The sequence below is a fragment of the Arvicola amphibius genome, chromosome 3, assembly GCF_903992535.2.
Source record: "Arvicola amphibius chromosome 3, mArvAmp1.2, whole genome shotgun sequence".
In the NCBI taxonomy this organism is placed as follows: domain Eukaryota; kingdom Metazoa; phylum Chordata; class Mammalia; order Rodentia; family Cricetidae; genus Arvicola; species Arvicola amphibius.
In genome coordinates, this window is record NC_052049.1 from 64802539 (window position 1) to 64812080 (window position 9542).

Consider the following 9542-nt stretch of genomic DNA (forward strand, 5'->3'; position numbering starts at 1 on the left):
TTTCTGTGTGAATCATGGTTATATAATAAATTTTACATAATGAAAATGCATTGTAATGCATGCACCATAAACACTCAGCTAAATGAGTTCATACTTGCCTTTTAGTATACTTTAAAAAAAAATCACTAAACATTAAACTTGTCAGGAGAAAATTGACTAGCTAAATAACCTTATTTTATTTTTACATACTCCTGATGCTGAGATCATGTACATCTAGTTTTTCTTGAAGGTTTCACACCCCTTCATCTTCAAATTTTATTGTCTCCACTTTTCCAGTTATCCCCTCCCTCAATGGGTTAAAAAATCAGTAAAATATGCATAAAATATGGATAATTCAAATATTTTGAAGTAAGGAAAGAAATAGTAAATTTGGTATGTTAGTGACCTCTGACTCTGGAACCCCATCCCAGTAGGACGTACTCATTGGCTAAATGTAACTCAACTTACTTGTGTTTTAAAACTCTATATATTCAATCATGGCTAAGTTCAAAGCCTTTGCTTTTCATTTCCCTCCCCCATCTTCCTTTCTTGAGAAAATGGAGTAGAGGAATTTTCGTTTGCAATAGTGCAAGTAAAAGGCCCCATGTGGTCATTGGGGTTCCACATGTTCTGGAAAATCTTGCAGCCTCTGCAGGTCTCCACAGTCTATGTTCTACAGGAACTGCAATTACTCCAGACCCCAGGGATCCATAGGATCCTTCAGATCCTATCTCTTCCATGACTCAAGCCAGATGTGTTTGGCTTAGTCCAGTTCCCATACTGATTGCTGAGCAGTCCCTTCTAGGAATTCAGTGTTCCTCTCACCCCATCTGACCCTCAACTCTCCTCAGGCTAAAAACCAAAGAATGAGAAACTCATTTCTGACGCTGCTCTTCTTCCTCTCCTCCCAGTGAGTGGATTCTTTACTTTCCCTGCTACCTGACCAGAACCATCTCTACAACATAAATCTTCCCTTTCCCATTTCCCATAGTCTTCTGGCTTCCTCTCCAACGTGCTCATGATTTTGTCCTGTCTACAGAGGCAAGGTTGTTCAGAGGGACTTAAGATCCTATCTAATTTTGAAGAGTGAACTATAACTTGGATTAGACAACCAGGAAACCTGTATATTGAGAACAGCATAGAATACCATTACGACCATAAGAGAAAACATGTGGGGGAGAGTGCTAGAGCTTCAGGGAAACTGTTTCTTTCTTTTTGTTTTAATTTGTATGTACTAACTATAAAAAGTAGTACATTTCATTGTGACATCTTTTTTTAAAAAAAACAAGGTCTCTCTTTATGTAGTTCTGGCTGGCCTAGAATTCACTATGTAGACTAGGCCTTAAATGATCTGCCAGCCCCAGCATCCTAAGTGCGGGTATTAAAGGCATGCACCATCCTACCTGCCCTATAATACTTCTATACACGTTGATAATGTTATTACTTTTATCAAATTTTCTCCCCTTCCTCTTCCCAAATACTTCTCGACTTCCCTATCTTTACATCACAGTGCACACAATAAAAGACCTGTGAGGTTTGTCTTCCTGGGTCTGCCTTATTTCATGGGACATGAACACCAACTCCAACAAGTTTCCTGAAAAATAACATGATTTTGTGCTTTGAGGATGAATGGCTCTCATAAATATTTTATTAATTAATATATGCATCTTTATATCTATTCACTATTAGTAAGCACTTAGGATGTCTTGGCTACTGTGGACAGAACTGCAAAACAGATGAGTGTGCAGGACCTCCAATGTATGTTGACTTAGATACCATCAAGGACACAAAGACAGTGACCTCCTCCATGTTCTGTATTGTAAGGACATGATGGCACAAATGAAAAACCTCAACAGATTGATCAGAAGGTAATGCTGAGATCTCAGGAAGCAGAGAACTAAAATAAAAAAAAAGAATCATGTTCCATTCTTTTCTTGTAAATTCTATGAATGATGACCAGTCCCCCTTTCAACTCTAGTACACACACACACTGTATCTTTCCATACTATTTCAGAAATTTTTTTAATTCAATGTTTTGTACATTTTGTCATGTTTATTACATGTCAAACAATACATGTCTGTGTTGGCGTGGAGGGGAGCAACCTTCAGTCCTTCAGCCTAGCCGGACCCTGAAACCCACTCTTGTTGCTTCTGCTTCCTAACTAATTTGGCACTTGCACTTTATCTAACTCTGGCTACCTGCAGGTCCTTCCTGTGACTACTACTATTGTAAGCTTTTGCTCTGAGGCATCACATCATGACCTATCATTGGGTCAAGCACTCATCTTGGAAACTTACCGTCTCAAGTTCTGGAAATGTTATTTAATTAGTTTGCTAAAAAATTGCTTTCCTGCGCATATCCTTCAAGACACCTATTTCTCTGTTCATTTTCAATATCCTTGATACAGATGCCAAACATTTACATCCTAAATGCTTCTTTTGTCCACCTTATCCCACTATTCCCTATGATTTCCTCAACTTTATCGTCTCCTAATACATCTGCTGAGGTCTGTCATTCCTACAACCATTTCTTTTCATTTCTGGACATGGTTATGTTCTTTGAATGTTGGTTTCTTGTTCTTCACTTTTCTATGATGGATGCAATACAGTCCCTTCTCTAGGGTTCTTTACCTCTTTTTATCCTACACGTTCTCTTTCTTAAGATTGAATTCTATTGTAGTAGTTGCCTAGGTCCAAATTTTCAGGCAGATGATTAATTGGGGTGTGTCCTTGAGAAAAGTATCACTTTGTCATTGCACAATTTTTATGAAATCTGTTCTTAGACAATTTCACACATATACACTGTGCATACTGACCATTCTCAGCTCCCCCTTCCTAGCCCATCATTCATCATCTCTCCACTCCCTAAGTCTCCCTTACATTCATGTCTAAAGAATATGTGTAAGGAAAGGAGGGAGAGCCGGAGACAGACATACAGACACTGTGATGCAGCTGCATGGCTGGGAGTGGGGAGGCTTCTGAACTAGACTTTCAGAATACTCCTTAATTAAGACAAACCAGGGCTTGGTGTTCCTGTCTCTGTCCGGCACCTCATTCAAGCAGCTCCTGATGAAAGAAGCAACTTTTAGCCAGGTAGACGACTCACCTGTGAGCCCTCAGCTGCCAGCTTCACCCAACAACTAGAGGAAATACTTAGCGTCTAGTCTGGAAAGGCAAATCTTCACGATGCAACATGTCCTCTATGGTCAGTATTCTGCATGAGATCAGATCTTTATGTCAATTACTAAGTGATCCTTGGTATTTCATAGTCAAGAAAGACACCCTAAAGCAGTTTTAGAAGCATCCAATACAAGCTGGTTTTTGATTACTGGCTACTGAGATCTCTATTGTGGAGTGAGCAGAGAACATTTCATTTTATTGCTTGTCAGATTCCTTTTTTCTGGCTAAGCCAGATTCCACAAGGAAGCACCTTCTGCCTGGACTGGCTCACCACCACTCTGGTAGTCAAGCGGGTCTGGATGTTTGGTACACAAATACACAACCCATCACATTGTTTTCAATTCAATTTCAAATAACAGCCCTTCTTCCCTGCCACCACACACGTGTGCATGCGTGAGTGGGGGACATGCGTGTGTGCTTCTCAATCCAGAGAGTTTCTACATTTTTAAAATTTTATCTGCTCTGAAAATTAAACCTCTGATATCCTATCAGGTTGAAGAAGGAAGCTGTGTCTATGCCACTGGGTATTTATTTAAATATTTCATAGCTGACTTTCGTCAGTTATCCTATTTTTAGTTCTATCTCCAAACCCATTTCCACACATACCTGGAAGTGCCAGTTCCTGAGCCTCTTGGTTATTCTGCAGTGTGAGAGCAGCTCAGATTTTCCCACTGTCAGCAACGAATTCTGCTTCCGAGTCCTGCTGAGGTCAGTACCACACATTCGACTGCTTTCTAGCTTCCAAATTTTGCTTCTTTTCCATTCCTTTAGTCCTGTGGGTGTATGCTTTTTTGAAAAATCTACTATTATTTTACAAAGCAAACATACAATCTTCTACTTTAGAATTAGCAAAACAATGATTTGCGTATTCTCCCCCTCAGCTCTCATATTCCCATTTTTAAATAAGTAGGATGCTCTCACTGGTCTAAAGAAAATAATTGTCTCTCAGTTGCCTCTGTTGTTCCTAATCTCAGACAGGGCCAGTATTTATAAATTCTTTCTCCTTGAAGAGTTTCTTCAGGAAATGAAATACATATCCTACTGTTCTTTTCGTGTGAAAGGAAGCTTACTGTAGGACCGTTGTACACTCTACAGGTTTCATCTCACACTGTCTGACACTCGTTACACCTCACCATAGAACTCATGCTTATTCTTTGTAAGTTTTATGTGGTGCATTGCTTAGGCAACTATCTATGACAGGGTACTTGATTTATTTCTAATCTTTGCTCTAACATACCTTTAGTAAACAATCTTGAACAAAACTAATTTGACATATAGACAAAGGCTGCTTCAATAAACATGTCATGACAAGTAGTATGTTGCCAATCACTCTGCATGAGGGTTACACTAATTCTTAACCATAACAGTAAAACTATCTGGGTTTTGTTTTTGTTTGTTTATTTATCTCATTCCTAGCATCAAACAGAGTTCTCTCACAAAAATAAATAGGAAAAAAGGGTTTCCAAAACATTTTCCCATTCCCTTATGAAATTTTTTATGTCTTAAGATATATTTCAGCCGGGCAATGGTGTTGCACGCCTTTAATCCCAGTACTCAGGAGACAGAGGCAGGCGGATCTCTGTGAGTTCCTGCTCTGCAAGAGGACAACTAGGGCTGTTACACAGAGAAACCCTGTCTCAAAAATCAAACGAACAAAAAAGATATATTTCATTTTGTTGTGCTTCAGTCGCATTGTGTGCTTATAGTTAACCATTAAGGAAGGTGTATGTTGTGTATGTTGTGTATCAGTGTAAGCATTAGTTCAAATGTATCATTCCAACACTGTTGAGTCAAATATAGAACTACAGTACATAAAAATATCCCCTCTCCTTGTAAACTACATATTTATACTTAGTAAGGACAATGAAAATAATCAGAAAGCAATGCCCAGGGCAAGGCATTTCCCACCCACAGCACATACACACACTTAAACTCTCATTACACGCTCACTAATCTAGCTGGTTCAGGAAGCATGTCTGAATCAACAGTTAGCCTATTTCTGGGCTATGTTATTAATCAACTGTATACTTTAGAAGAATGTAGGCCTTAAAATCACTAGGCAGAAAGTGTCACGTTAGCCAAAGACTGTGATCATTCTCTGCCCCATTTCCTCATCTGAAAAGAAGGGAAAGGACACTTCTCTATGCTTACAAAACTGTTCACTACTGAGACCACAACATAAAGTGTTTCTAATCAATAGACTCGGGATGGAGCTGGTCAGATGAGTCAGGTAAGAACACATGAAATGTAAAAATTAGAGCCTTCTCAAGAACAATATTTCAACCATAAAAATAGAGAATATTTAAAAAAGTATAAACTAACAGAGTACTTGATACTGAGAAATACGTAAAATCTAAAATCACAAAATAAAACGCAAAGTATGGGGGATGTGGATTACTCTTGCCCATTTTTGTCAGTATAAATAGCATGAAAATGTTTCAGAAAAACCATTTTTACATGTCAGACAAACGGAATAAAATATAGTGAATTAGAAAAGTTAGAAACTATTTTAAAATATTTTTCTTGTTTTCTACATGTAATTATGTAATATTTTAAATATAAATTATTTTCAAAGACTTACTATACCTTGATCTCATAATTATCCTACTTAAAAAGATTGGCACTAACAAATAACAAAAGCCTCAGATTATTTGTGTATCTAATTACACATTCTGTAGGATAAAAGAACATGAAATACCATTATGTGGAATATACAAGTTTTTTTTCAAACAGGTGTATACATTTTTTTTAAAATAACATCTGTAGCGCTTGGTACAACTCAGTGTGTGAGCACTTGCCTAGCATACACAAGGCTCTTCTTTCAATCCCCAACAACATAAAACACAAACAAAATAAAAACTATAATAGCATATAACTGTCTCACAAAATGCCAAGTTCTCCCTCGGATTTTTTTTTTTAAGTTGCAGCAATAGGTCCCCCTGGTGGAGATTGAGAATATATGCGTCCCATTTTTCTGTGGTTCCAAATAACAGTTCCAGTGTGAGCACTGATACGGTGCTTTTCTTCTTGGAACAACTGTGTAGTGAAAGTTGTAAGAGAAACGATGCCCGATGAAGACAGAGGGCAGGATCAAGGTTGGCGTATCATCTCTACATGTAAATTTGTACTTAATACTCGGAATTGCAGAAATCAAACTTCCTTTACCCTAAAAACTCCCCCAAACATGAAGCTGCAGTGAAGAGTTAACACAATCTACAATGCGCATAATGTCTTTTAAAGCTAGATTTACGGATATCTAACCAAGATTTGTCGTACTTGGTCTATATTCTTGTCCATATAAGACAAATGATTCTGAAGTGAGACAGAAGTGTCATTGTTCACTGAAAACTTCCATGATAATCACCAAGAGATTGTGTGCATTTTTAGGTTACACTAGGCAATATTCTATCCTAAAAATCAGAGCTGCGTGTGCCAACTCCTATGGATGAGGGAGACAGAAGTTCTGGAAGTGAAATCAGAAACACATGTTCCCATTCATTTCATCAGTTATGGGACGCCCACCCAGAAGTTCAACCACTTCAATGCATTGTGAAACTCAGGCTTCACTCCATACTCTTTCGCAAATCAACGTGTGTTGCCAGCTCAGAGCAACAACAGAAATTCTCAAGGAAGAATAAACTGCTTCTTGTATCCCAAAAGGTCCTGGAGAACCCAAACAGCCCTATCTGTGTAAAGAAATGCAAATCCCTTGCACTCAGACCAGTCAATACTTGGCAGTCCTTTCTTGGCCACTGTCCTATTGTTGCTCGCTATTTGCCGGTGGCTTCTACTACATCAGCCTTCCCTTAGTCAGAGAGGCAGCCCTGGGGAGTTACTGATATAGTTAATCTGAAGCTTAACCCACCAGAATCTCTGAGTCATATTTAAAGAGAGTAGGTCAAATAATATAAAATCTTAGCATATTTGGAGAGGATGGGACTGAACTACAGCCAACTCTGTAGCTCAGGTTGGCCTGAAATTCACTATGAGGCACAAATCGATCTCGCTCATAGCAATCCTGCACTGGCCCGAGTACTGGAAGAACCACCATGTCTGGCGTGCGCTGCTGTGGTATATCAAGTATATCACTGAGCCATGAGTATGTGGCTGGTGCTCGACAAGCATACTGTAGGTCACATTCTACTCCAAGCTCTATTACCTCTCGGCTCTCATCTTTTCCCAAAATTTGGAGTACTGGAACAAGCTGATGGGAACACTTTGCAGAGGCAGAACACGGAGAGAAGCCCTCTGAAGGCCCACAGTTTGATTCGGGAGACCTGAAATCTGGCGGTCTCTACTGTCTAACTGTGGTTGTCCGAAGATTCCTTTACCTGACCTCAAATAACGAAAGTTGTCTGTATTTGTTCTTCTCACTCTAGTTGGCATTTTATTTTTAATAACCCTAATACTTCTGTGAAATTTGCCACTAGCCTATTTTTGAAAAATTAAAGTATACATTACAAAATGGAAAGTAAGTTTTTTAAGAATTTTTGTCTTTTATTTTTAATCTCAATTAGCCGTTTAAAAGTGGAGACCTTATTAGATGGTAGGAAGCAAAGGGATCTTGACAACTGAAAAACAAAACCTCTGGACCTTACTAACTACCCAAGTAGCTAAATATACAGATCATCATTTTTAAGCTTATTTCAACCAGCTGTTAATAATGTATGGTTTATAGAAACCCTCAGATTATAATTCCTCCAAATGAATGGAGTACTTGTATGAATACTCAAATTAATCTAAATTTAAAATTCTTACATCAAGTGCATCAAGGACCTCAGACATCCAAGTTTATATGCAAACCACTCAGGCCCACAGGCCAGTAATGACTTGGCAGTCCTTTCTCTGCCATCAGAGTCCCACCAGGCTTCCTATTTCCCTGTAACTTTCACCAGTCCCCACTCTACCAACCCCACCGACATCTCAGTGGTAGAGGGTCTGCCTAGTGTGCACCAGGTGCTGGGTCTGATCCCTAGGATTAAAAGAAAATAATACTAGTTTACCTCTAAACAATACCCTAGCTATTCTAGGTTTATGTACTTAAAAGGTTCTGAGAGGCTCTGAAGATCCCAGACTTTCTAGGATAATTACAGCAATATAAATAATTACAGAATTATATGCAATTGGGCTCATGGGCCAATAATTTAAACTACATAGTAAGTCTAATTTTAACTTTATATTTTCATTTGTCTTTTCAATTCACAAATTATTTTTGACAATATAATTTTAATTTTCTCCAAATGAGATCTAGTTATTTTTCTAGTTTAAAAAATCCCCCTCCCTTTTATTAACCTTTTGCACAGTGGTGAAGTCAATTAAATTTGAAATCTTAAAATACAAATCTTAAATCTTCCCCCCAACTAATCTTAAAGAAGTCACTTTGTTTTTATAGTCAGTGTTGAAAATTATTCCACTCTCCCTTGGGATTTAGGTTCCCAACAATTATCACCCAGCAAGATTGTTAGAGAAGAAATCTCCCATAAAGTGTAGTCTGGGCCAGTTACTCAGATTTAACTGAACACTTAATCTTCATAGAAAAGGAAAAGGCAATGGAAATGTAGATCGTGCTTAAACTATGGTTGTATCTACCTCTTGGCAAAGACTTTAAATGCATGAACTTTGAGAATAATCAAAATGCACATTTTATAATGAAAGATTACTTCTCAGTAGGCCAGCCCCAAACCTTTACCCTGCTGTTAAATTTAAAGAGGCTTTCAACAGTAGAAAATGTGATTTGGAAATATTTTTATCACTCAGCATTTAGTTGATATACACTGTGTGGTTTTTATTCTAAAGTGCCGTCTATCAGAAGTAGGCTTTCAACAGTATCACGAGAATCCATGTGCTACGGCACATGCCTTTCCTTTGTCAGGTGTGTACAGACCTTTTGGAAGACCCTGGGGACAGGCAGTCATGGTAATGTCATACAGAGAAAATGGCCGCTTTTTTTAGAGAACACAGTGGTGTGCTGGACAAATGTTACAAGCATATTAAAATCAGAAATGTCGACCTCCAGGGATTCTATTAAGTATCCCTGATTTCTATTATTATGGAATAAGGAAAATATATTCTAAAATATTGTTAATTTATAAAATGAAAGTAACCTGCTGATCTTCGATTCTATAAAATGTCATCCTCCTAAAATTCACTGCACAGTGAGAACTATTTACGTAGTCTCACTATAAAATTTGTAATTTCTTAAGTTCTAATAAAAAGGTAACTTAAGATTTTATACACAATTACATAATAACTAATAACACTTTATACTTTGAGTGTTTCTCAATGGGGCAACTTTCACACATACCTCAGATAAAATAAAGCCCAGGCTTTACTTATTTGAACTACGCTAGCAGGCTGAAAGTATTTCCTATCACAATTGTATT